Genomic DNA, 26,871 nt, shown 5'->3' with positions numbered 1-26,871 from the left:
CAATCTTGTCATTTCCTATTCTCAAAGGTGTGATTGATTATTTATACTTTAGTTTCATCTGGAACCTACACCATTTAGCTTATCCTAGTTGGAGAACAGGGGTTAGGAGGTCCATTTTTGGGGTGTCTTGATACTGGTAATGCAATTGACTATGAGTCTTGATATTAGGTATTTATTTCTTGGTGAATTGCCCTTTTTTTTATTTTAGACCTTTGTGGGGGTCTGCCAGGCCAATTGCAGTTTGGAAAATGTATGCCGTTAATGTTATTAAGTGGTAAGTCTTTATCTACCCTGCACCCATTTTTTACCCACTTTGTTAGTCAGTAAGGAGCACATGAAAGGGGCAAAGCTTGGTAGACTTCCCTTTCTGTTGTTGTGCATCAAGTCATTACCAATTGCCCACACCACACCAATATCTTCCCTCCCCTCACTCTGATACTGAAGACATTGATGTCTTATCTCCCAAACATCTTTAAAGACCTCTCCCTCTATATATAGGTAAGGACTGCTAGACAAGGGCACGCTACAGATCTTATGTGACGGATCTCCAGGCTTTTACAGCTGCCTCTTCCTAGTTAGCTATGGTATTTTGTCTGGAGACCGGTCATGGACCTCTCCCTCTTGATCAAATTCATAATGCACACAGTTTAGAATTAAGATGGTGTATACCAGATGATCAATAGTGTAGAGGAACGATTTCATGCTGTTCCTGTATCTGAAGGTTGCATACTTTCAAATCTCGGTCCAGCAGGAAGTTCTTCCACTTCACCTTTTGGGGTGGGGGTAAGACTTTCATTCAAGTCATGTGCTTCGGATTGTCAACTGTCCACCAGGTGTTCATGCAGTCTTCTCACTTATTTCAGTTTGGGCACATACTGGAGTATCTTAACAACTGGCTGATGCTGTCCTCTTCCTGAGATTAGCTTTTCCAGCATGTGTTTAGTCACCGTCTAGGCATAGTTATAAATCGGGAGAACTTCAGCCTCGAGCCCAAGCAGATGATGGAGTACTTTGGTACATTGATAAACAAAGAAGGCAAAAGTCTTAACTTCGAAGCTGCATCAGCTGATTTAGCAAGTAATGCAGCCCTGTCTCATGAAACAACTTATCCCAGCTCGGCAATAACGAAAGTTACTTAGACGCTTCGTTCCTGGAGAAGCATGTTCTGCCCATTAAACTCCGTAAGTGTTATTCCAGTGATGCTCGATGACACACTAGACTGCAGCCACTGACTCTCCTTAACATCTAGTTCCTGTCGACTAAGTAAGGGAAGTTCTAGCTAGGTGCCGAAGGAATGAGAATATTCTCAAAGGAGCTTCCTTAAAGTGTCTTCCTCCAGAGATGCTTCTATTCAGGGAGGCATCAAAGGGTGGGCTGGCTACACAGGTGAGGAATGAAAACCCAAAAGGGTGTTGGTCTAGGAGGAAATTTTAGCACATCAACATCTTGCAATGTAAGTTAATGCAGTGATTCTGGCCCTTAAGTAATTTCAACACCAGCTGATAGGTCACTTGGGACCGTTGATGAGCGACTCCACCACTGTAATGGCCTTTAAATCATAAAGCAAAAAGTTAGTTTCACAGCACCTTTGCGAGTTGGCAAGACGGCCGCATTCCTGGGGTCTGGAAAACTTTGTGTTGTCGTCAAGATTCATTTTGAGCAAGAGTAATGTAATAGCTTATAAGCTTGGTTACCAGGGTCAGGTGATAGTAGCAGAATGGGTGCTTCATCCTCTAGTAGCAAAGAGGCTGCTGACTTTGTGGTGCTCTCCATTGACAGACCTGCTTGCCACAAAGCTGAACAATGTCTCCGGTCTACTATTCCCTAATCCCAAACTCAAAAGCAGCTCCAGAGAATGTCTTCCAATACTAGTAGGACAGCCTCGAGGCTTAAGTTTTTCCATCATTTTGCCTGATTTGAAGGGTAATTAAAAAGGATACAGAGAACCCCAAAATCTCAGGTTGACCCTGGTGGCTCCTAAATGGTCTAATCTGCTTTGCCAGCCCCGCATTGAGATTACACAGCACACTGTCATCCCTGTATCTTCATGAAGGGAGAATATCCAGCACCACCTCCGAGAGAGGGGTTTTGCGAGGTATGTACTGTGAAAATGTCTGGATTTTTCAGAGTTTGTATTTTTCCTAATTATAAAAACCTGATTCCATCAAGTTTCACTTCCTGCTTCAACCACTCCACTAGTTCTAGGTGAAGGTCAAGGTGGTGTTGCAGTGTACTGTCGATGATGAGCAGTTTCCCCGACCATCCACTAATAACTAGGTTTGTATTGTTAGGAAAAATACAAATTACTTTTAATATTTATTTTACTTCCATGGCTTCCTTTGCTCTTTCACTATTTTATATATTTTTTCTCTTCTCATTTGCCCGAAGAAATTTCTTAGTTTCTACAGGATATCTTAATAATGTGTATGCTCTGAATAAACCAGATTCAGACCTAACAAAAGATAAGCTGATACTGTCTAATTTAACAACATTTTAAACTGAACTCTAGTGCTTGTATTCCCTCTTTTTTTTATAGCTTCAAATACTTTATTAAACTTAGTGTGTTTGAGTTTAATGACATCTTGCTCCGCCAGGACAGTTTGATTGCAATACCTGCTTCTAATTATTAGTGTATTTATTAACAGTAAGTAATTGGCACAAAGGTATGAATATTTTACTCTAGTAGAAATATCTATGCATTTTATATGGCTAATGAGATGAAGGTTCTAGATCATAGCTTTAACATTGAAAAGCTACTATACTGTACTTGGATTGCATGAGAATCCTATTAGTTTTTTCTCATTGGTGACCCCCCTTATCAACATTTATATATCAACATGGAGGAGGAACCTTCTGGTCGAAGGGTTTGTAGTGCAAGTTGTTATCAAGATGCTAGAGTGAACTGACATTACCTGAAATTCTGGAATTAATTGATACCTTTGTTATTGTCTATGAAAGACCTAATTTAGGTGGTCTTTTGTGATGACATTATTTTCTGTGCTCATTAACATTTGTACTATTTATTCCAGGATTACCTACTTGGCTCAACATAGATTTTGACCATTAAGGTCATTGTCCATAAAGTGCAAAGTTACCATATCAGCCTTGCATATAGCTGAATGCATTAGAGGTCTGGCCTACTTATTTGTAATAGGCTGGATTGTACAGAATTGGTTTTTATAATTGACGGTACTGTATTTCATATTTAACAGTAATTCACTGTAGTTTATCCTTGGCTGAATTTAATATAAAATATGATGATCTATCTGCATAATTTGTCTAAGGGGGTAATTTGTCAAAGCCCATCCTAATGATGCTGATAAGTAAAGAAAACTGTTGTCAAAAATGGTTTCTGTATCTAGAAATTGTTTAGGTTAAAATTTTTGTTATTCTAGTAAAGATGTGGACTTAATAATTTAAACTCTTGAATATTTATACTATTCTTAGTGGCTTTTTTTTAGTTTTGCAATAGGTCATGGGTGAGATGATCTTCTGGATTGTTTGGGGGGATTAATGTAGCTTGGTATACTCTATTGTTGAAAAGAGAGGATAGTTGTGATTTCCTGTACTATGATAAATGGACAACACACTATTATCAATTTCTATTTCTTGGTCATCCTAGGAAAAATTTTTCCACATGAAATATTCAAAATTTATCTTAATACCGTAAAAAAAATTATTTCATCATCTCTGAGAACTATAATAGGTTTTTAGATACCTAGAGTAACATTCACTCCAAAATTTGTTTAATATATTTCCTTTCTTTCAGGTTTTTTTTTTTTTTAATGCCAAGAACCTCTAGTTATATATCAACAGTAGAATGAGCTATAACAGCTGTTGAAGATGGAAATAAGTTACAGAATCAGGAAGATTGGACTTCTTTATCAGAAACAGATCTTGCAGCAACTACCAATAGTCCTTTTATGTACAGGTACGTACTGTACTTGGAAGAGAGTTGGAAGTATTCTTTTAATTCAAGGTATTGAAAATTTAGTGCCAAACACAAGCTAACTTGTTTATTTTTTACATAAATGTCTTTTTTTAAACACAAGACTTACCTGGTGGTTATATATATATAGCTTACGTCCCCGACGTCACGGCAGAAAAATTCAAAACCCGCGCCAATCGCTGATTGGATAGCCAGGTGTGCTACCCATGCTCCCCTGGCAAGGTACCCAGAAACCATTCCCTCGGTATTCATATCTTCCCCTTCGCCAGAGAGGCCTTCCTTCACCTGCGGTGAGGAGGCGCCTCTTTGGTTCATCATTTTCGTTGCAGTCCGCCCCAGAAGAGCCTCGTCAGCGATCACCGACTGTTCCTGCTCTGGTCCTGGACCTCTCAGCGGATCGTTCGCTATCCCCTTCGGTGGAAAGTCGTCCTTTCAAAGGTCACGTCGACCTTCCACCCGACAAACCTGCCGACCTGCCATAGCCATTCCTGAGGACTGATGTGCGCTACACGCCTACAAAACCTGACTTGCATGCTCGTCAGGCATCGAACCCTATTACGGGGCATCAAGGGCGTATGCGCCATCGCACATACGTCCCTTACGCTCCATGCCGATGATGGGCATGTGCGCCAACATTCTCCTGCGCGCCATCAACCTCCTGCGCGCCAGCAACCACCTACTTGTCGGCGCTCTCCAACGCGCCAGCACACTCCTGCGCACCAGCGCTCTCCTGCGCACCAGCGCTCTCCTACACGACAGCGCTCTCCTGCGCGCCAGCGCTCTCCCGCGCGCCAGCGCCCACGCACAGCGATCATCTCTTCTGCGCGCCCACAATCTTCGGAGCTGGGCGCTGTTGGGAAGTCAAAGATGACTTCTCCCACGCGCCAACTGCTGTCTCCAGCGCGCCATCGCGCAGTCACCTTCTCGCGCCCACGAGGATACGCACGCGCGCGCGCGCGCCCCCATCCTTTCCTGCAGTTGCGCGCCACCATACTGACGCACGCTCACAGGCTTCAACTGCGCGCCCAGGGCATCTCCTGCGCACGCGCGCCCGGGGCATCGCCTGCGCACGCGCGCCCGGGGCATCGCCTGCGCACGCGCGCCCGGGGCATCGCCTGCGCACGCGCGAACTCTCGCCCCCCCGGGTCATCTGCTGGGGCGCGCGAACTCTCGCCCCCCCGGGTCATCTGCTGGGGCGCGCGAACTCTCGCCCGCACGCCCGCGTGTCCAACGCCCTGATCCTGCGCGCCCACGCGCCATCAGTCTCCTGAGCGCTCTCCTGTGCGCCCACAGTCTCCCGCGCGCGCCATCATTCTCCTGCGCGCGCCATCATTCTCCTGCACGCGCCATCATTCTCCTGCGCGCCCGCGCATCAGCAGTCTCCCCTGCACGCTCGCGCCAGCCAGCAGTCTCCCGCGCGCGACCCCTGGTATTCTCCATCGCGCGAGCACCATTACGCGCCCCCGCACGAGCGTCAATACCGTCCCGCGTGCGAGGCTGCTGGACAAAGCACGGCAAGGTCGCCATCGCCGCATTCCCCTCCCCACAAGCGCATAACAGCGCCCATTGCGGCAGAAGGGAAACTTCCAGAAAGGTCTTGGATCACTTTTTCTTTAAAGGCGAACCCACCTATGGGAACTCCTCCCAGGGATCCGTCGATCCCTGTCCCTCCAGAGGGAGTGTCTGACAGCGCGACTGTCAGTCAACAACCATGGTTCGGTGGACTAATCGGAACAGTTACGCAGGCTTTCAAGCCTGTTCTCTCTGAGGTTAGGTCACAGATCCTTAGCTGTTTCTACCCCTCTGAAGAGAAAAAGAGGAGTTCCGGTCGCGGTGACTTCTCCACGCAAGCTTTCGAGGCAGGTTCCTTCACCCCCACAGACTTTTTCTCCTTCCCTGTCGGACGAGGACTTTCCGTCCTCGGGAGTCACGTGAGGTGAGACGTTCCCCCATCACACCAATGAGGGAAACCCCACCTCGCGTTGAAAAGTCTTCCCGGGTAGGGGCTGAAAAGAACTTGCCACCGTCTGTTAGTCCTACATCCTTCCCAGGAAGGAGTCGAAGGACTCGAAGACAGTACCAAAATCCTCGACAAGACCTAGGACGGAGCCAACCAGCCACTCGGAGAACGTCCGCGAATCTCCGCAAGAAGAGCCTTTGGGGACAGGAGACTTCGCTGCAAGTCCAACATCCGGAGGAGAATTACAAGAGTCAGAGCATGCATTTTGGCAAGTCCTGACTCTGAGGGCTCTCAATGGGTTTGCCGACCCAGAGATCCCTCCTCGAGTGGGCAAGGACACGGTCTTGGACCGCGTATTTGGCACTCAAAAAGCTTCTAAGGCCAGTGCAGCTCTGCCCTGGTCTTGGGGTTAAGAGTACCAGGGACAAGATCGCTGTTCAGCTCTCAGAGTTGACCTCCTCCAACCGTTCCAGTGCCGGCAACAAGCTTCTCCCACCTTTTCGCGTACAGCAAAGGAGGTACTTCGAGATCTTGGAGGAGCCTTGTTTAGCTCTTCCTCTCCACCATTCGTTGGAAGAGCTTACCAAGGACTGAGCCAACCAGCCACTCAGAGAACGTCCGCGAATCTCCCCAAGAAGAGCCTTTGGGCAACAAGCTTCTCCCACCTCTTCGCGTACAGCAAAGGAGGTACTTCGAGATCTTGGAGGAGCCTTATTTAGCTCTTCCTCTCCACCATTCGTTGGAAGAGCTTACCTAGGACGGAGCCAACCAGCCACTCGGAGAACATCCGCGAATCTCCCCAAGAAGAGCCTTTGGGGACAGGAGACTTCGCTGCAAGTCCAACATCTGGAGGAGAACTAAAAGAGTCAGAGCATGCATTTTGGCAAGTCCTGACTCTAATGAAGGCTCTCAATGGGTTTGCCGACCCAGAGATCCCTCCTCGAGAGGGCAAGGACACGGTCTTGGACCGCGTATTTGGCACTCATAAAGCTTCTAAGGCCAGTGCGGCTCTGCCCTGGTCTCGGGGTTAAGAGTACCAGGGACAAGATCGCTGTTCAGCTCTCCTAGTTGTCCTCCTCTAACCGTTCCAGTGCCGGCCACAAGCTTTTCCCGCCTCTTCACGTACAGCAAAGGAGGTACTTTGAGATCTTGAAGGAGCCTTGTTTAGCTCTTCCTCTCCACCATTTGTTGGAAGAGCTTACCAGGGGAGTCCCTCTTGAGAGACACTCCAACCGGCAGGTCTCGTTCTCGGCAACAGAGATCCTCAACCAGGAGAAGGTTGCGAAGTGTGCTGTTATGGACCATAGGTATCCTGATACGCTCTGAGGATTTCTCCAAAGAACATACCAGCAAAGCTATGGAGACGTTCCTCCTCTCAGGCACTCGCACGATTGAGTTTCTGGCCCACCAAGTCTCGAACTTGTGGGCTAAAACCATCCTGAAACGTCGGGATGCGGTGGCTGAGAGGTTCCATCAGAAGGTCCCTTGCACCTAGATAAATAGGCTCAGGCATTCTTCCTTAGAAGGTCGAACTTGTTTGAGCCCAAGGATGTGGAATGGGCCACTGAGAGGTGGAGGAAGTCTCACCAAGACTCCCTCCTTCATAGGGCTTTGACATCTAAGCCCTATAAGCCTCCAGCACCCCAGCAGTTCCGTCCAACCAAGACCACAAAACCAACGGCAGCAGCGAAGACAGTGGTGTCTAAGCCCTTTCCTGTCAAGGACAGGAAAGGCAAAAAGTCCTCCAGAGGAGATAAGAATCCTAGAGGGAGCAACCGAGGCCACAAACGCTAGGATTGGCAGTCCCCCTGCATGTCCACCAGTGTGGGGATGCCTACAAAGTTGCGCAGACAGGTGGCAGCAACTCGGGGCCGATTCCTGGACGGTTTCCGTAATCAGTCTGGGATATCGCATCCCATTCACAACATCTCTACCTCCCCTGACGACGAATCCAGTGTCATTGACCTCCCTTGCCATGGGATCAGCAAGGGGGCAAGCCCTTCGGGCAGAAGTCCAGACCCTGTTGAAGAAGGGCGCTCTCAAAGAGGTCCTCGACGGGTCCTCAGGCTTCTTCAGTCAACTCTTTCTTGTAAAGAAGGTGTCTGGAGGCTGGAGACCAGTCATCAACCTCTCGGCTCTGAACAAGTTTGTCAAACAAACTCCGTTCAGCATGGAGACTGCAGACACGGTCAGACTAGCAGTGAGACCGCAAGACTGCATGTGTATACTGGATCTGAAGGACGCGTACTTCCAGATCCCAATCCATCCGTCTTCAAGGAAGTACTTTAGATTCAGCCTAGACAGCAAAGAGTACCAGTTCAAGGTGCTGTGTTTCGGTCTCTCCACAGCACCACAGGTTTTCACCAGTGTTTTCACCCTGATATCATCGTGGGCACACAGGATCGGCATCCGTCTCCTCCGTTATCTGGACGACTGGCTGATCCTAGAAGACTCTGTGTCATCCCTTCTTCAACATCGGGACAAACTTCTGAGACTTTGCCAGGATCTGGGGATCATGGTAAATCTCGAAGTCCTCTCTGCTTCCCACTCAAAGACTGGTATATCTAGGCATGGTTATAGACACCAATCTCCACAAAGCCTGCCCATCAGACGACAGGATAGCAAGGCTGAGAAAGGTGGCAAGCCCTTTTCTCAGACGAGAACAACTTCCAGCCCAATCGTGGTTACGTCTCCTCGGTCACCTTTCATCATTGGCTCATCTAGTTCCCAACGGTCGCCTAAGGATGAGATCCCTCCAGTGGCGACTGAAGTCCCGGTGGAATCAAGGTTACGATTCCCCGGACGTCCTGATCCCTATGGGACCTGCAGAACGGATGGACCTCCAGTGGTGGGTGACAGACGAGAACCTACGAAGAGGATTGGATCTTCTGGTCCTTCCCCCGGATTTGATGCTGTTTTCGGATGCTTCAAAGAAAGGGTGGGGGCCCCACGTACTGCACCACACGACCTCAGGCCTGTGGTCAGAATCAGAAAAGTACCTCCATATAAATCTTCTGGAGATGAAGGCCGTATTCCTGGCCCTTTAACAGTTCCAACAATACCTGGCGGGTCACTCTGTGGTGGTAATGAGTGACAACACCACAGTAGTGGATACATCAACAAACAAGGAGGTACCTTTTCGAAGCAGCTATCCCATCTTGCAGTAGAGATACTGAGATGGGCCGAAGTCCACTCGATTCCACTATCGGCACGTTTCGTTCCAGGCAAAAGAAATGTGCTCGCCGACAATCTGAGCAGAGCGTCTCGGATAGTGAGTACCGAGTGGTCTTTGGATCATCTAGTAGCCAACAAAGTCCTGACTTTGTGGGGTTCTCCGACTGTGGATCTGTTCGCAACAGCCCTGAACTTAGAGCTTCCGCTGTACTGCTCCCCAGTCCCAGACCCCAAGGCTCTCTGGCAAGATGCTTTCCAACAACGGTGGGACATCGACGTTTATGCCTTTCTCCCGTTCTGTCTGATGAGGAGGGTGCTCAACAAGACCAGAACATCAGTCAATCTTTCAATGACCCTCATAGCTCCACTATGGCATCACGCGGAATGGTTTCCGGACCTTCTGCAACTCCTAACGGACCTACCGAGAGATCTCCCTCCACGGCACAATCTGCTCAAGACAACCACATGCCAACATTTTCCACAAAGCCGTAGCTTCGCTACGACTTCACGCCTGGAGGCTATCCAGCATCTCCTCGCTGAGAGAGGATTTTCGCAGCAAGTTGCGGTCAGGATGTCTGGACATCTGCGAAAGTCATCCGCAGCTGTCTACCAGGCAAAGTGGAAAGTCTTCTGTGGTTGGTGTCGTGGAAGGGGTATCTCTCCACTCGATGCCACTACTCCAGCAATAGCGGAGTTCCTCGTGTATTTGCAGGAAGAAATGCGCCTTTCAGTCTCGGCAGTGAAAGGCTATCACTCAGCCTTAAGTCTAGCTTTCAGGCTGAAAGGAATGGACATTTCTTCTTCGCTGGAACTTTCTCTACTCATAGTAGCTATGAACTTACTTGCCCTCAGTCGGAAGTGAGACCACCTCCATGGAACGTGGTTCGAGTTCTCAGGTCTCTTAAGAGACCTCCCTATGAACCATTACGCCAGGCATCAGATCGCCACCTAACCTGGTAGACGGTGTTCCTACTAGCTTTGGCTTTGGCCAAGCGTGTCGGCGAACTTCATGGTCTCTTGTATGACATCGTCCATTCAAGGGGATGGGGGAGGTAATGTTCAGCTTCGTCCCTGAGTTTACTGCTAAGACTCAGAATCCGGGAGTAGCGGATCCTCGGTTCGACTCCTTCTGGATTTCTATTCTCCGTTCTGTAACAGATGACCCAGACCATCTCCTACTATGCCCAGTAAGGAGTTTGAGGCTATATCTTAAAAGAACAGCTGCAGTCCGTCCTCATGTGCCAGCATTGTTCGTCAGCACTGGGAGGACTAAGAGGAGGGTCACCAAGAACACCATCTTTACATGGATTCGTAGGGTGATTCATCTGGCCCTGAATCCAGATCCTCCTCCGTCACGTCGTCCTAGAGCCCATGATGTCAAGGGCATAGCTACGTCCCTGGCATTCAAAAAGAATTTTTAAATATAAAACTTACCCGCTGGTTATATAAGAATGGCTAGCGTCCCTGACGCCTCGGTAGGAAATTCAAAACTCCCCCGTGGCTATCGCAGATACGCCAGGTGTACACTTAGTGCCCTCTCGGTACAACAGGTAGAACTATACCCACCTCTTCAGATTTTCCCTGCCGGCTTGGCCGTCGGTTCTATTGGAAATTTGCTCTCGCATTTTACTCTGTTTGGACGTTATTTGGTGATGTATTAATGTTTTTTGAGTTTAGGCTTTCGCCTGTTTCTTTTATTTGAACTGTTCACGTATTTATAACTTAAAAGATAAGATTGAAAGATTTATTGACCTTTTTTTAAACCTCACTAAAGCATAGGACGAAAGGTAAACATTTCGTCCATTGATGATGTCACAGTTTTATGTCGTATGATATAAGTCGACTTGCTTTTACAAATAATTATAAGTGAATACTGTACTTTCTTTTGAAATATTAAGTTATAAATTTAATTAAAGGATTATTAATCTAAGATATTTTTATCCTTTTAATAGTTTTTCTTGAGGTAATCTTCAATCTGTTTGCAAAGATTAACTAGCGTTCAGTTGTTACGCAGTTATCAGTATTGTTACAATACTACAATATTTCGTAGATATTTTTATGAATAATACATTCTTCCTACTTCTCAAAAATTTTAGTTGTACTATATAAAAGGAACATTTTATTTTGAAATTAATTGATCCTGTCAGTACTTTTCCTTAGTCAGAAATTAAAGGAAGTTAAATTTCACTTGATTATTATACGAATTGATGTACACGATTCTATGTATCGTTGTCTCCTTAGTGGAATACTAAAATTATTTTTATGTTAAATGTAAATGTTCTAATGATACGAGTGATGATTCATCTCTTATTGGAATTCCTTAATTTAAGGTTTTATTTTGTTATAAATATTATACCTATCAAGGTAATATTTATTACTTATTTAATTTTTCGCTGCATTTATATTGGATTCGGTATTTTTCATTTCCATTCGAACGATTGAGAGAATGGTAAGTCTCTCTTTAAATGAGTTAATTTTGTTTGAGAGAACGTATACTATGATTTTCAAATGATTGTGAAGCTTTCCTTTTAATAAACAATGGAATGAAATTTTTTGGTGTTAAATTACGCAGTGAATTTTATTCAGTGGAGAGTGCTTCGGTTCGGATCTGTCGTTATCCTAGTCTTAGACCTCTGTCAAGCTCCTGGAAGGGGAGAAGTTAAGTCGAACGACGAAAGGAATCGAGAGAGTAGCCAGGGGCTACAGTCTTTTTAGACCCGAACAGAAGTACTCTTGAGTGCAGAGCACTCACCCTCGTTATAGATAAAGCGAGGTATTAATGTTGTCAAATATTATAGGCGCTTTTCAGGCGCTTAGCTGAAAACAATATTAGATTCCTTCTGCGTATTTACGTTTCAAACAACAGCTCTCGTTGATGATGAAGTCTTATCGTCCAGCTGTTGACGGTGATCCTGGGTGTTAGCCTTCAGTGGTAGGCCCGTTGTCGCACAGGCGGCCTGCTATCTCTGGGACCGACGTGATATCGCACAGGCGGTCTCCCAGTTTCACTGTTCAGTGGCAGGTCGATGTAGATTTGTCTCGGCACAGTTCTGTTTCACAACAACTATTAAAATAAGCAGACAGCCGATCGTTAGTTTAAGCTTGATGACGTTCGCCAAATGGCAGGCGCGAGGCGCAAGCGGTGCCTGAGCGGAAGCGAGACGAGGCTCAGAAGTTAATTAATGAAGGCGCTGAGTGTAAGCGTCAGTGCCAGCGCCAGACAAGCGCCAAGCACCAGCGCCAGTGCAAGCGCCAAGCGCCAGCGCGACGACCCACGGCAGTCAAGTCACGAGTGGGCAGAGCGCCAGCGCGACCAGCGGCGGTAGCGCTAATATCACGTGTGCGCGGCGCACCAGGACGAGGCGAAGCGCCAGCGCCAGCTGGATTTATTCTGTTTGTGACAGCAAACCAAGGCAAGTGGCTGTCAATTGGATGTGGATATGGAACAGCGCAAGCGCGTCCATGTTACCACTGATGCTCCTGCTTAGCTCCAATCTCTGATTTGTTAGAAGTGGACCCGGATGAGGTTCTCTCTCACAAGGATCAATTGGAGGATATCTCAGAGAGAAAAGAGAAACCACTTCAACATTCGGTGGACTTATATAAATCTAGTCTTCTCGGAATTTTTACCAGACTGTTTTACACCAGTTACTCTGCGATCTTCCCCTTATGAGTTTACCTTAAGTAAGGCAGTGGAGACTTCCTTCTATATATAAAAGGTGATTTCTTGCTCTAAGAGAGTATTGAAGTTAATAAGAGCATGGATGGATTTAAGGAAAGCTCTGGGCAGGACATGCTTCGCTTTCCCACCAGACTAGTTAAGAGAGTATTGAAGTTAATAAGAGCATGGATGGATTTAAGGAAAGCTCTGGGCAGGACATGCTTCGCTTTCCCACCAGACTAGTTAAATTCTAAGTCGAATGTTTGGTATGAGACGGGGGAGGTCTTGGGTTTGGGAGTGCCGGCGTCTGTGCAGGGAGAGTTCTCAAACCTGGTAGATTCTTCCTGTGTCCTGGCCATGAGAAGGAATAGACTGTAGTGGTCAATGTCGAAGTTTGACCAGCTCTTGAAAGGATAGTTCAGAGAGTGGAACTATTTAATTTACTTGAGTGGTCACTGGGAGTCTTAAGCAGAAGAGTAACTGAGATAAAGGACACGGACACAAGTAGTCTTATCCAACTTATGTCTTGTATGGAGAGGGCAGTCAGGGATGGTTCTAAAGAGCTGGCTGCTTTACTTACTGCAGGAGTTATAAAGAAAAGAGCTACTTTGTGTTCCTTCTTTTCTGAGGGTATCACTCCATGTTAGAGATCGGAGTTGCTTTTGCGCCCATATCTTCGGCTCCTTTTCCGCAGGATTTAGTTAAGGGAGTGCCTGCAAATTGGGCTCGGAAGACTACTCAAACTTTGGTTACTAAAACAGTCAGTAAGGTTTTACCTACGCCCTTCTCTTCTCGTAGAACTAAGGAGGGAACATCATATTCTCATTATTCCCAACCTTTTCGAGGTAAACCAATAGGCAGAAGTACTTTCAAACCAGAGGCAAGGAAGCAAAGGTAAAGAGGAGTCAAGCCCAGTCGAGGCAGGGTTTGACTGCTCTCCCCTTCAAGCAGTGGGAGCCAGGCTAAACAACTTCTGGCAGCCCTGGTAGAACAGCAGAGCGGACCCTTGGTCCGTACGACGTCTATTTAATCAGAGCGCAGCTGCAATCGAATGACGTTTGTCGTTCCTCCTGTAGACTAGGAAGTTAATCGCCAGGTAGGCACGCGGACAGAACTTGCTCTCCCAGCAGGTGTATTGCGATTCTTAAAGGGGAAGCAATCGAGTGTGTTTTTTCTTCCACGACAGGAGCAGAAGTCAGAAGAGTTATATTTAATCCTGGCTCTTTCTCTGGAATCTGAAGCACAGTCAGGGAAGACAGAGTTGGTCCTCTTAGAAGGTCGCAGAGCCTAGACTTGGTCATCAACAATCAATACGTCCGAGACCTTTCAGGAGTCGTATGTTTTCTAGTAATTTATCCCTCAGTTACTGATGTTTACTGAAAGTTTTTCTGTTGAAAAAAGGCGACGTGTTAGCGGCAAAAGCGCGTAAGACATATAATTCTTCGAGAGGAGAGGTACTCAGTTTGCTTCTGTTTACACTTCCTCTCCGCCCCCAGTTTGAGGAATTGTTTAGTACTGTACTTTCTTCTGGGTTCGGGTGACTACTGTTAACGATATCTCATAGCATGGGATACGTTCAGGTCACGCACTAGGCGCACTGGGAATGTCATAGGGACTCTCCCAGGTCGCTCTCGGGGCTGCGGTTGATGATCTCTAATAACCTTCGCTCACTCTTGAGGTGGCGCACAAGCTGCCCCGCGAGTGTAGGGTTGGTCTGAGCTAAAGGAGGTCAATTTCATCTCTTTTTCGTGTTTACGATTTCTTGGGGGGAAAAATGTTTTCTCCTAAAAGAGTGACGACTACCACTAGATCAAAGGTATGGTTTTCCTTTAGTATCATATAGCATAGTTCTCCGATGCTCAGCAGGGTCTCCTCGCAAAGATAGGCTCTTGTGTCAGGAGGCGGTAGAGCAGACGCTTGTAGCGGCTCAGACCCACATGCATGCTCAGACGCTGACAGTCAAAGTTGATCCTTTCAACTAGTTGTCCCATCCTCGCGGTCGGCAGGATACGCGTCTCCACTCATGCGGACGCATACTACACGCGAGTATCTCTCGACAAACATGGCAACCTGTAATTCTAAGCAACCTAGACTCATGTTCCAGGTTGGACATATAGTGGATAAGGTCTGTCGGGTTTTTCCGCATCATGTTAGACTAACAGTTGCTCCGGTGTGCCACTGACCGGACACGATACTGTTGTCCCCGGGCAGCATGCTGTAGATTTACTGCAGGCGAGTCGTACACAGAGCGCTGTATCCACTCGACAAGGTGAACGCATACAGCATGCTAGCACCCTACGGGGATGCAAGCACAGGCGACATTTTAGTCGCATATTAGACGTATACAGTCTAGTCGTTGGCTCACGGCAGTATGGACAGACTTGTCTTGTCTTCGTGTTGCTCTCACCTCACAGCTAACGCTTTCTTGCGTCAAACTTTGACTTCGTGTGTTGAACATTTGTTGGTACACATGATCAGGTCTTAACTTCACAGCATGAGGTTCATGTGGGTGATGCTTCTTTTCAGCAGGCCTAGCTTCAGTACTGTATTGGTTTCTTGCGACTGATATGGATGCATGTTGGGATGAGGTCTAGATTTTGTCTCTCTCTCTCACGACTTGATGAGCATGTACTGCAGGCTGGAACCATACTGTTCCCAGGCTGGGCTCATGCTGGGTGTTTGCTAGAAGCATGCCATCACTCCGTTTTTTCCTGTGTCAGGATCACGAACGCTTTATTTTTTAAACCATCAGGCTTTAGGTATAGCTGCCTCCAATATTTTCGAAAACCCCTATGATCAAGAGGCTGTTCGAAAGAGACAGCTGAGGCTATCGCTAGTACAAGGGACCGTTTCCTCAAGGTTTTACAACCCAAATAGGGTGTTTTATGGAGTAGTGTAGAGCTAAAGGGCTCTTCATTTGGTAACTCTTAAGACAAGTGGCCTGTTTCTCCTCAGACCTTGGAGGGAAAACACATTTTTTCCTCCTCGACCATCAAGGGAGTATGCGGACAGTTGTCTACAGACGCAGAAGATTGCATCTATCAAATAAAGACCTTATAGATCTTCTCAGGTCATTAAGATAATTTAGAAGGGTCAGCAAGATGCTCCAGCCGAAATTTGGGATTTGTTTCTGGAATTTTGCGGTAGCGACAGATCCGAGCCTTTACACTTGGTTTCATTTTAAGGCCTAACTTTGGAGACTTTCTAAATAAGTCTACTATAGTTGAGAGCCAGTGAAGTTCAATCTTTTAGCAAGAACATAGACTTCACAATGGATAAGCCATAGGCTCCTTGCATCCTGGATTCTTGATCATGAACAAACTTCCTTCTCATCCATGGGCTAAATCTTTCGGGATCTTTATCATCTCAGATTTGGTTTGTGAAGGGCTATGAAGAATATTTTACTCGGTGAAAACGATGAAGTTTTATCGGGTCAGGACCAAAGAGGTTAAGAGCCTATTCATGACTCTTTGGTGCACGGTCAAGGAGCCTGCGCTATCTATGTCTAGAACGCTCTATCGTCTAGTATAGACTTTAGTGACGAGTTCTTTCAGACTGTTGGGTAGCAGATCGTAACATGTCGAAAGGCTAAAGACTCATGAAGTTAGAGCTATAAGAGCTTCTGTAACTTTTAAACTAATCTGTTCTCTGCAAAGCATCGCGTATACAGCCTTGTGGAGGGGTATTCCTGTATTCGCCTTGCTTTTCTTAGATCGTATTCAGTCTCTTTATGAGGACGTCTACGTTTTGGGTTCACTCGTAATAACGAGTGAAGTAGTAGGTGAGACATTCACCACTACATTTCCCTATATCCCTAGTACCCCTGTTCTTCTCTTGAACTATTATATAGGTTTTTATGATTGTACATGAAGATTGGTCGACAATCCTCCGCAATCTTTGACCTAGTCAGGTGGTCATTTTGTTCCTAGAGAGTGCCCGGAACAAGGGATTGGTTGAGGTCCTGTCATGCTATAGGTTATTGAACCATGTGACAGCTCCTAGATATCATCAGCCCCCTGGGTGGACCGCTGGATCTTCTAAGGATAGCAGACAAAATGAGGCAGAGCATTACTGTCGGCTTCCTTATCAGGTGAGAACCTCTTAAGTAGTTTGTGTAACGCTTAAGTGAATTTCCAATTATGTAGCTGTCTCTGACCCACCACCAAGGGTGTCAATCAGCCATTCTTATATAACCAGCGGGTAAGTTTTATATTTAAAAATGATATTTTCATAATAAAATAAATTTTTGAATATACTTACCCGCTGGTTATATAAGTTAAAAACCCACCCCCTCCTCCCCTCTAGAGACCATGGGTCATGGAAAATCTGAAGAGGTGGGTATAGTTCTACCTGTTGTACCGAGAGGGCACTAGTGTACACCTGGCGTATCTGCGATAGCCACGCGGGAGTTTTGAATTTCCTACCGAGGCGTCAGGGACGCTAGCCATTCTTATATAACCAGCGGGTAAGTATATTCAAAAATTTATTTTATGAAAATATCATTTTTCGGTGACGCAGGTCCTTCAAGCTGGGGTGTGGAAGCGTCGGACAACCTTCACAACCCTCTGCCTGCAAGACGTGACCCACAGGAGACTCGATACGTTCTCTATCGGTCCTGTGGTGGCTGCACAATAGCTGGTTTAAAACCAAGCTCCTTATTGGACGAGTAGCAGAAGGTTGAGGGCATTGTTACCCGGTTTTAGTCTGCATGAATGAAAAGGTTCGACTGGCCCTTATTCTTTTATTCATCATCCCCTCTCTTGGGGAAAGCAGCATCCTGGGTTCTCTGCATAGCTGACCTCAAACCACTGCGGGTAAACCATGTTTACTTGTGTTCCTAGTATTAAGTTAATACTGTCACGTCCCCATACCCTGACGAAGTGGTATTGGGAAAGTCCTAGTCTACAAGTTTCCATCTAAAGAAACTCGGATCAACTTCCTAGGATGAGTCAGACTTCGTTATACCTTCATACACAGCTTGCGTAGGACGCAGTCCTTGCGTAGCAAGGTTCTAGCGAGGTGCAGGGACTCCTTATTTCTTGGGTGCTGACACACTTAAATAACGAGTCCCCGGGCAAAGCCAAAAAGCCAGCACTGGCTGGGACGCCCACCCTTCCTAATGGGTGAGTCACCCCTATTAAATAGCGTGGTTTGTATGTCAGTTACGGAACAAATGACCAATTCGTAGATAATATGTATTTTTCCTAACTATACAAACCTTAGCTATTTAATCAAACTTGCCCGCCAACCCTATCCCCTTGAAGTCCTACCTCCAAACAAAGTGAGCTCAAGCACAGGTGTGTGAGGGGGGGGGGGGTTAGCAAGCTACCCTCCCCTACCCCCGCTAACTAGCAGTGTGGGTAGTAAACCCTCGTTAAATTTTAATGGCTTGTCATTTCAGCTATGCCAAAAGTATTACCCCTATAAAATAGCTAAGGTTTGTATAGTTAGGAAAATTACAAATTACCTACGAACTTGTCATTTTAGGTGCGAGAAACCATGGAACCATAAATTTTCTGGGTCGATCTGTGGCGCCGGGTGAAAAGAGTCCTTCTTATATATCTTTTCTGATAAAACTTTCCAATTATACCAGAGAAAGAAAAAAGCATGGAATGCTGAGGTTACTACCCTCGCGCGAGCACCTTTTGGGTGTCGTGTATAAAGCAAAGGCGCGTGAAAACCACTATTCACAGGTTGTCTTCCATTTAGTTAATTCCTTCGTCAAAGGGATGGGCCGATACAAAGGTCCTAGCCAACACCACCGCCACGACGCGAGCGCCATCTGAACAACATCCTTCTTTTTGGAATACAAAGTGTTGAATTGTTTTGTTGTGCTCTCGGTCTTTTTTATCTATCGTGGATTTATTTTGTCGTGTCCGAAGCTCCATCTTCACACATTCCAATGTTAAGTACCATAGTTTGTTTTGACAGTATTTTATTGTACCGGGCTTTTGTTTTATATCCAGTATAGTCTGTTTTATTATTCCCGTCTGGCCTTTCATGGCGGCCATTGTTTGTTCACTTGTTTGGGAATTCATCTTTGTCTGCCCGTTTAGTACTCTGTCACTTAGGTTCTTGGTTAAGTCCCTGGCCTTATGCCTTTAGAACCGTTATTATTTTTATTTTTATTTTTTTGTGTATTTATGCTCATGGTACTTTTTGGTAGTAAGTCCAGCCTACGAACGAGATAGCGATTTAGCTTTGTTTTTGTTTAGTACCCGCCCCTCCGAGGCGTTCGTCACTCGACTGTGCTATTTATTTTAAGTTTTAGCAGATGCTATTCTTCGATCGTAGTGTTATATGGATGTACATTTTTATTTTATACGTTTATAATAGTGTTGTGTGATTTTTAGTCCTGTTTTTGTGTCCAAGGGATCGAGAGACTGGGGTCCCCGTTTTCTGTTCGCAGTCACGAGTTACCCCTTTCTCTCGTTTTCTTTCTTAGCTCTGGTGGTTGAGCGGATTTCCCGTTTTCCGTTTTGTGCGTTCAACGGGTTCTCCCTCCCTCACCTCTCCCCCTCGGGGTGGATGATAACTTACGAGTTATTTATTTTTCGTGACTTTTCAATTGTTAGCGTTATTTTGGTCCGTGTTTCGTCCTCTTCCCGTTACGGCTCGGGAGTAGTTTATGAACGTTTTCCACTCCGCCTTGAGTTCTACTCCGGCTTGAGGGATTCTCAATGACTTTCGTTCTATTGTTATATTTATATATTGTTTACTGCATGGGACGGGCTTCATATTGTTTAGATACGACCCTCCGGTGGCCCTTACTGCGGTCTCAGGACACGGCCATATCCACAATAGCCATTGTTATTACAATTGTGTTTTTATTCACAATAATTATTCAGGACCTTTCTTCTCCCTCCGGCCTCACCGGAGTTTGTAAATACGCTTTGCTATGATCTAAGCCTTAGCCTTTAGCTGCGGCTTGGCTTTTATTTCTTCACAATTGAATTATTAGCCACAATTGAATTATTCAGGGTATCTCATTATCCTCCGGCGTCACCGGAGGTCGCCCATACACTTCACACATATTTGCCTTGCCTTTGGCTAAGACGGCATTATTCAGGACATCTCATTACGCTCCGGCTTCACCGGAGGTCGCCCATACACTTAACACTTATATTTGCCTTGCCTTTAGCTAAGGCTGGTGTTTATATTTATTTTAAGGGCATGTCACTGCTTCCCCGACCCTCGCAGGTCGGCAGATTGCTTTAAGTTATTTATCCTTATGTCATTAACAGACATTAGGTAAATTACAAATATACAAACATTTGGATATTTTAGTGCCAACAATGGTTTTGGGCGAATAGCGATTTAAACGTTTGCGATTTAGTCTGTTAGTTTGTACTCGCCCCAGGAAGGGTCGATTTAGACTATATCCTTATTTATTGGTTACGTTGTCGTTATTCTTCGTTCTTGGTTGTTACAATGACTAAAAATGAAAAAGATAAAGGAAAGAAATAAAAATAAAATAAAAGCAATCAGTTTTTTACTTTCCGTATATTATTGTGTGATGTTAGCTTTTATTATGTAACCTTGAGAGTGAGAGCATAGGGTGATCGTTTATTAGCTCGAGTAAGGGAGGTGATTTTCCCGTTCTCCGTTTTTATACGTTCACGAGTTATTCAGGCCTCCTCTTATTATCAGAGTTGATGATAGTACGTTTAATGTTATACACGTTTTATTGATGTGGTTACTGTTAATATGGCTAACACTATTAGTAGGAACGTTGGTGTATGAGTCATTAATTGGGTTCGATTTATACCGACACCCTTAGCTCCGCCTTGAGTTATGCTTAGCTCCGCCTTGAGTTATACGCCGCTATAATGGATACTCATTGGGTGAGAACTAGTCAGATATTTGGAGTGCAACGGTGAAATCCGGCACTCGGACTCCGGCTGAGGCCTTTTGCACACGAACCTTTGTCATGTTTGATCTCAATTACACCTTTCCGGCCCCTTTTTTCATCGAATCTCCGGCTTCGCTGGAGATAACTCAAACATTCATTGAGGTTAATGTTATCGTACCGGTGACGGTCACGATCTCACGGGGACTGGCCTTTGCTACCGGATCTCCCATACAAACAGAGATCAAGCAGACGTCCAGAACCGGAGTTAACAATGTGATACCGATGAGGATTTCACAGTTTCATTATTACGGTCCCTTTTTCATCGAATCTCCGGCTTCACTGGAGATAACACAGACATTCAGTTTTAGAGAATGTTATCGTACCGATGAGGATCACGTTTTCACGATGCCGGACCTTTGTCACTGGTTCTCCGGTACAAACAGAGATCAATCAGACGATCAGAATCAGGGTATGAACCCTTTTTCATGAATAATCACAATATCGTCATTACGATCCCTTTCATCGAATCTCCGGCTTAACCGGATATCGTACAGGCGATCAGCATTGAGGTTAATATTAGATTTCCTCTGGTTCACGTTGTCACTATGACGGACCTTTGTTTGTACCGGGGATGGTTACCGGAGCTCCGGTACAGTCGGAGATCACTCAGACCACGGGTGGCCAATCTTTTGTTTTACCTGTGAAGGGAAGGATTTAAAAAAAAAAAAAAAAAAAAAAAAAAAATTATTTATGAACGTAACTATGCCTATATTTATGCATGTATTTAATTCTAACTATGTATAAATATGGATAAATATCCATACAACATCGTGTTCAAATAGAATTAAATTAATTATGCCTATATTTATGCATATTCAATCCTAACTATGTCTGAATATGGCTAAATATCCATACAACATAGTGTTCAAATAGAAATACATTAATTATGCCTATATTTATGCATAGTCAATTCTAACTATGTCTAGATATGGATAAATATCCATACAACATAGTGTTCATATAGAAATAAATTTCCACCCAGTGGCGAATACGCCAACAGTGTCACATTTCATGAATACAAGTGTCGCACTATACCCCAGAAGATAATACATTAAATGACTGGTCTTTAAAATTGCTTTTTAAGAGTTATACTGCTGATCCCAGCCTGTGAATAGGATCGCTAACCAAAGTTCAAGGAACATCCAGACTTATGTCCCCTTTGTGTTACAGAAGGTTCGCCTGCATGGTTCCCATCAGGATGATGATGATTCTCTCTGGCCCGCAAGAGAGGCTCTCCGCCCTTGGGTATCGAGGTTGGGAAGGAATGCTCCATCTAGAGGTCCCTATCTCCTCGGAGTGTCCTCTCTAAGGTTGGACAACGACCCCATGGACGGGCAGGTAGGTGGGGATGAGTTTTGAGCCTTCAGCTTTGCAATTACCTACGTCACCGACCTAGGACCATTAAAGGATCCTGATGTTCATGTTACCCTGCATAAACTGTGACGGTTAAAAGCAACACATTCTAGGGAAAACCAAGGGGCTATGACGCAGCTCTAAGGTATGGTGGTGAGTCAGGGCCGTTCAGGAACTCGGATATAGGTGGTACCATAAATCTGGAGGGCATAGACGTCCTCCCTCTGGGGGACCTAGATTTTACTCCCAGTTACTAGAATTCCCATTCAACGGATTCGTTCGATTGAAAGAGATTGCCTTGGTTAGCTTAGACAAGGTACCGAAGGTAACGGTATTATTTCCTAAAGGGCAGGTCCGATCTGTCTGGACCAGGATGTTGTCAGCCTGGGGGGTACGATAATTCCAGGCTCTGCCCTTCCAGTTCGACCTACACGTTTGTTGGTCTGATCGGGTCAGTTGTGGGAAGTACGTTCTGTCTGAGACCTCTATCAGACAGGAATCGATAGTCGGTTTCCCACTCGTCATCACAGCCTTCCTCTGGTTCGACGCTTTTGTATCTGACTCCCCATCATCAGGTGGTCTACCTCACTGATTCCCCAGGTACACAGCCCAACTCCGTTGGGATGTTTTGCCTGCATACAGCCCTAGATCCGATCCCTCAGGCTCCTTTCATGGACACCAGAGAGGAAGCTACAGGAGTAGAAGACAGTCCTGCCATCAAGGCGGACCTAGGAAAAAGGGGGCTCGGAGAAGGGAAGGACCTAGATTCACTCCCTCACAACGCGGTGGTCCCGGTAGAGGGAAGACTTTACCACTTTCGTGACCATTGGACTCGGTCTGTGGGATCATAGCATAGTCTCTAACGGTTTGAGATGAAAATGGCCTCAAGGTCCTCCTCCTCCGCCAGTGACCTTCTCCCAGAAATCCACTCCCGTCCTGAATGAGTACACCACAGGGTTACTCAAGAAAAAGCAATCAAACGACTATCTCTCAGGTACGGACCTTACTTCCCCGTGGGACCGTCACCACCTCTGTCGATCTTACCGACCGCTATTAGCTTGCGCCTATAGCTCGAAACTTCTCTTCTTACCTGGGTTTCCACCTAAGCAGGAAAACCTTTGTGTTCAAGACATGCCCTTCGGCCTCAACATTGATCCCAGGATATTCACGAAACTGGGAGAGGCAGTGTTAGAACAACTCAGGAACCAAGAGATACAGATCATTGCTTATCTGGCCGGTTGGCTCATTTGGGCCCGGCCGGCCATAGAAGGCAACAGAGCTACGAAGGAATTACTTTGATTGCTCGACAACCTGTGATGTCGGGTCAATCTCCATAAGTCTCGCCTGCGACCATCAGGCCACTTAGAATGGTTAGCCATTCAGTGGGACCTTTCGAAGCACACGTTGTCTCTCCCTTCCAAAAGTAAGAGGAATAGGTTCCAAGATCAAGAATTTCTCAAGCACAAACAGGTGTCCAAAGAGCCTAGAAAGTATCCTCGGCCTTTTCCAATTCACTTCAGTAACAGATCTCCTAATAAAAGCCAAACTCAAGACATCAATCGATTTTGGAGAAAGAGAGCTACAGTACCTATAAGAAGACAAGGTCTCGAAAATCCCCTCTGTCTGGAAAATGAGACTACGCCCATGGTCCGAACCGAAGAACCTCTCCAAAGCGGTTCCTCTACAATTCCCACCTCCACAAGTGACATTCCATTCAGCCGTGTCTCTAAGTGGATGGGGGGATTTCTCCGAACATCAGAGGTTTCAGGTTCTTGGTCACTAGCCATGAAACAGTCCCATATCGATGTTCTCGAAGCCATGGCAGTGTTCTTGACCCTGAAGAGAGAGACTCCTCCGAGGTCGACCCACATCAGAGTAGTGTCAGACAGCACAGACGAGGTACACTACGGAAACAGGGGAGGATCCAAGTCACCCAACCTGAATCAGATCCTGGTCACTTTCTTCGCCTGGGCAACAGAAAAGAACTGGTTCCTGTCAGCACCTCACCTAGCGGGAGGCCAGGATGTGAGAACGGGCTCACTATCCAGGACGAGTCCCCTGGAGTCAGAATTTCATTCCGGTGGATACTCAGGCTCGTTCCAGGCATCCAGGTAGATTTATTCACATCTCAGATCAATCACAAACTTCCTTGTTATGTGACCCCAATCCTGGACCCTCGGGCTCATGCCATGGACGCATTACCCCGGGATTGGAACCATTAGAGGAAGATTTCCCTATCTCTCCCAGTGAATCTTCTAAAAACTTTTACACCGACTGCGCTCCTTCCGGGGCGCAGTGGCTTTAGTACCACCTCACTGCCCAAGAACAGTTGGTTTCCTCTCCTCCTCGAGTGGAAACTCCGTCCCATCCGGATCCCGTTCCTCAAACTGACCCGAGTATTCCAAACTCAGTGTCAGATTACTCAAGGATGGCCAAAACCCTAACTTTGTGGACTACAGGAAGTTGGCAGCTCGTAGAGACGCGAACATTGAACCGGAAAACGATTTCATCATCGAATCAGACAAAAGGGACTCGACAATTCGCCAATATGATTCGGCCGTTAACCCCCAAAATAGGTGGTCCCCTTGGAAAGTTATTCCTCTTCTCCAAGATACTTCTCTATGTCCGGTCACCACTCTCAGGGTCTTTTTAGCCACGACTGCTACCCGATCGTCTGGCCCCTTGTTTATCAGAGAACAAGGAGGTACCATTCCCATACGTGGTATTAGGCTATAGATCCTATACTTCATTTAACAAGCCAATCCGGGATCATTGCCCCCACAAGATGGACTTTGATGACCTTATAAAGTTCACGGGTTGGGAATCTCCTATGGTCTTCAAACGCCACTATCTAATGAACTTACAGGCTCTTAAATACCCAACAGTTGCAGCTGGGAGCCTTTTCTCTCCCCAGTGATCTTTTGTTCTTCCTTTCATCCATCTCTTTTCTTCTCCCTCCTACCCGCCACTCGCACCACGACGCCGCTTCCTTGGTGGTTCGTTAGCCCCAAGTTTATTACATATCAGGTTATGTTTGTAACTATTATTGATTACCGTTGTTATAGGGTTGGGATATTCTTAGCCATGTCAGTTTTGTAGCATGTTTCCTCTGATACTCGGAGGCTTCCCTGTTATCATGTTTGTTTACCTTAATTATTTATGATTTTCTTTACATGGTGTTGTTTCTCTCCCCTCATTAAATTAGTTGTTATTGTTGGGCTTGGAAGGCATTCTCTGGTACATTTTCACCCGGCGCCACAGATCGACCCAGAAAAGGGATTTTGACGAAGGAAAAATCTATTTCTGGGTCGACCTGTGACGGCCGGCGAAAAAGTCCTTCTTTGTACTTTTTCTGATATAAATCTTCCAAATATACCAGAGAAAATTAAAAGCATGGAATGCAGAGGTTACAACCCTCGCGCGAGCACCTTGTTGGTGTCGTATATCTAAAAAGGGCGTTTGTAAAACACTATTCACAGGCTGTCTTCCATTTAGATAATCCCTTCATCAAAGGGGGAGGGCCGTGACAGGCCCTAGAGAATACAGTTGGGTTACCCTACCGACACCTACCACTCGCGCTCACCAGGTCATCCTTCTGTTTTGGACTTGCCAGCAAAGTTGATAAGTGTTTTGCCCAGTGTTTTTCGAAGTGATTGTCGTTAATTCAACATGACTGACGTTGATACTTCACCCTTACCAATGTTAAGTACCATAGGTTGTTTTGGCAGCTTTTGACAGTACCGGGCATTTGTTCTGTTTCCAATATGGTGGTTTTTAGTTTTGGAAGCGATTGTCCTGCCGAGTTATCGGCAGCCATTTTGGGTTATGTTCGCTTCGGTAAATATTCTAGTTAATTTTGCCCATCTGGTACTCTGTCATCTAAGTTATATCACTTACGTTTTATGGCCTTTTAGTGTTATCATTAATTTTTACTATGGTATTTATTTGCTTGCAAGTCCAATTTGGACCTACGAAGAATAGCGAATTAAAGTTTAGCGATTTAGTCTGTTAGTTTGTACTCGCCTCAGAGGCTTCGATTTAGACTATATCCTTGTTTTTTTGTTACGTTGTCGTTATTCTTCGTTCTTGGTTATTACTAAGAAAAGCAATCAATTTTATTATGTTCTTGTTTTATTGTGTGATGTTAGTTTTTTATTATGTAACCTTGAGAGCGAAAACAGAGACTGCTCGTTCCCTGTTCTACAGATATGAGTTATCCCTTCTCTCGTTTTCTTTGTTAGCTCGAGTAAGAGAGGTGAATTTCCCGTTCTCCGTTTTTATACGATCACGAGTTATTCAAGCCTCCTCTTAGTATCAGAGTTGATGATAGTACGTTTAATATTATAAACGTTTTTATTGATGTGGTTACTGTTAATATAGCTAACACTATTAATAGGTACGTTAGTGTATGAGTCATTAATTGGGGTCGTTTTATACCGACACCCTTAGCTCCGCCTTGAGTTATGCTCCGCTATATGGATACTCATTGGGTGAGAACTAGTTAACGTTCAGGAGCAGATTTTTGGAGTGCAACGGTGAAATCCGGCACTCGGACTCCGGCTGAAGCCTTTTACACACGAACCTTTGTCATGTTTGATCATAATTACACCGTTACGGCCGGCTTCACGGGAGATAACACAATCATTCATTGAGGTTAATGTTATCGTACCGGGAACGGTCACGATATCACGGTGAAGGGCCTTTGCTACCGGATCTCCGGTACAAACAGAGATCAAGCAGACGGCCAGAACCGGAGTTAACAATGTGATACCGATGAAGACTTCACAGTTTCATTATTACGGTCCCTTTTTCATCGAATCTCCGGCTTCACTGGAGATAACACAAACATTCAGTATTAGAGA

General features: G+C 45.6%; 1 long non-coding RNA gene across 4 annotated transcripts in view; it reads left to right on the top strand.

Annotated features, from left to right (window-relative positions):
- The first annotated feature begins 3,012 nt into the window (after positions 1-3,012).
- LOC137631602 (uncharacterized) overlaps positions 3,013-26,871 on the top strand; it is a 58,084-nt gene continuing 34,225 nt past the window's right edge. For 2 of the 4 annotated variants that reach the window (XR_011041917.1, XR_011041918.1), the window contains exons 1-2: positions 3,013-3,189; positions 3,770-3,931. This is a non-coding gene — a long non-coding RNA (uncharacterized lncRNA). The remainder of the gene's footprint in view (positions 3,190-3,769; positions 3,932-26,871) is intronic. The other 2 variants (XR_011041916.1, XR_011041915.1) reach the window with 2 other exon arrangements.

The sequence above is a fragment of the Palaemon carinicauda genome, chromosome 40 (assembly GCF_036898095.1).
Source record: "Palaemon carinicauda isolate YSFRI2023 chromosome 40, ASM3689809v2, whole genome shotgun sequence".
Taxonomy (NCBI): domain Eukaryota; kingdom Metazoa; phylum Arthropoda; class Malacostraca; order Decapoda; family Palaemonidae; genus Palaemon; species Palaemon carinicauda.
This window is presented reverse-complemented; position numbering and strand designations above follow the sequence as displayed.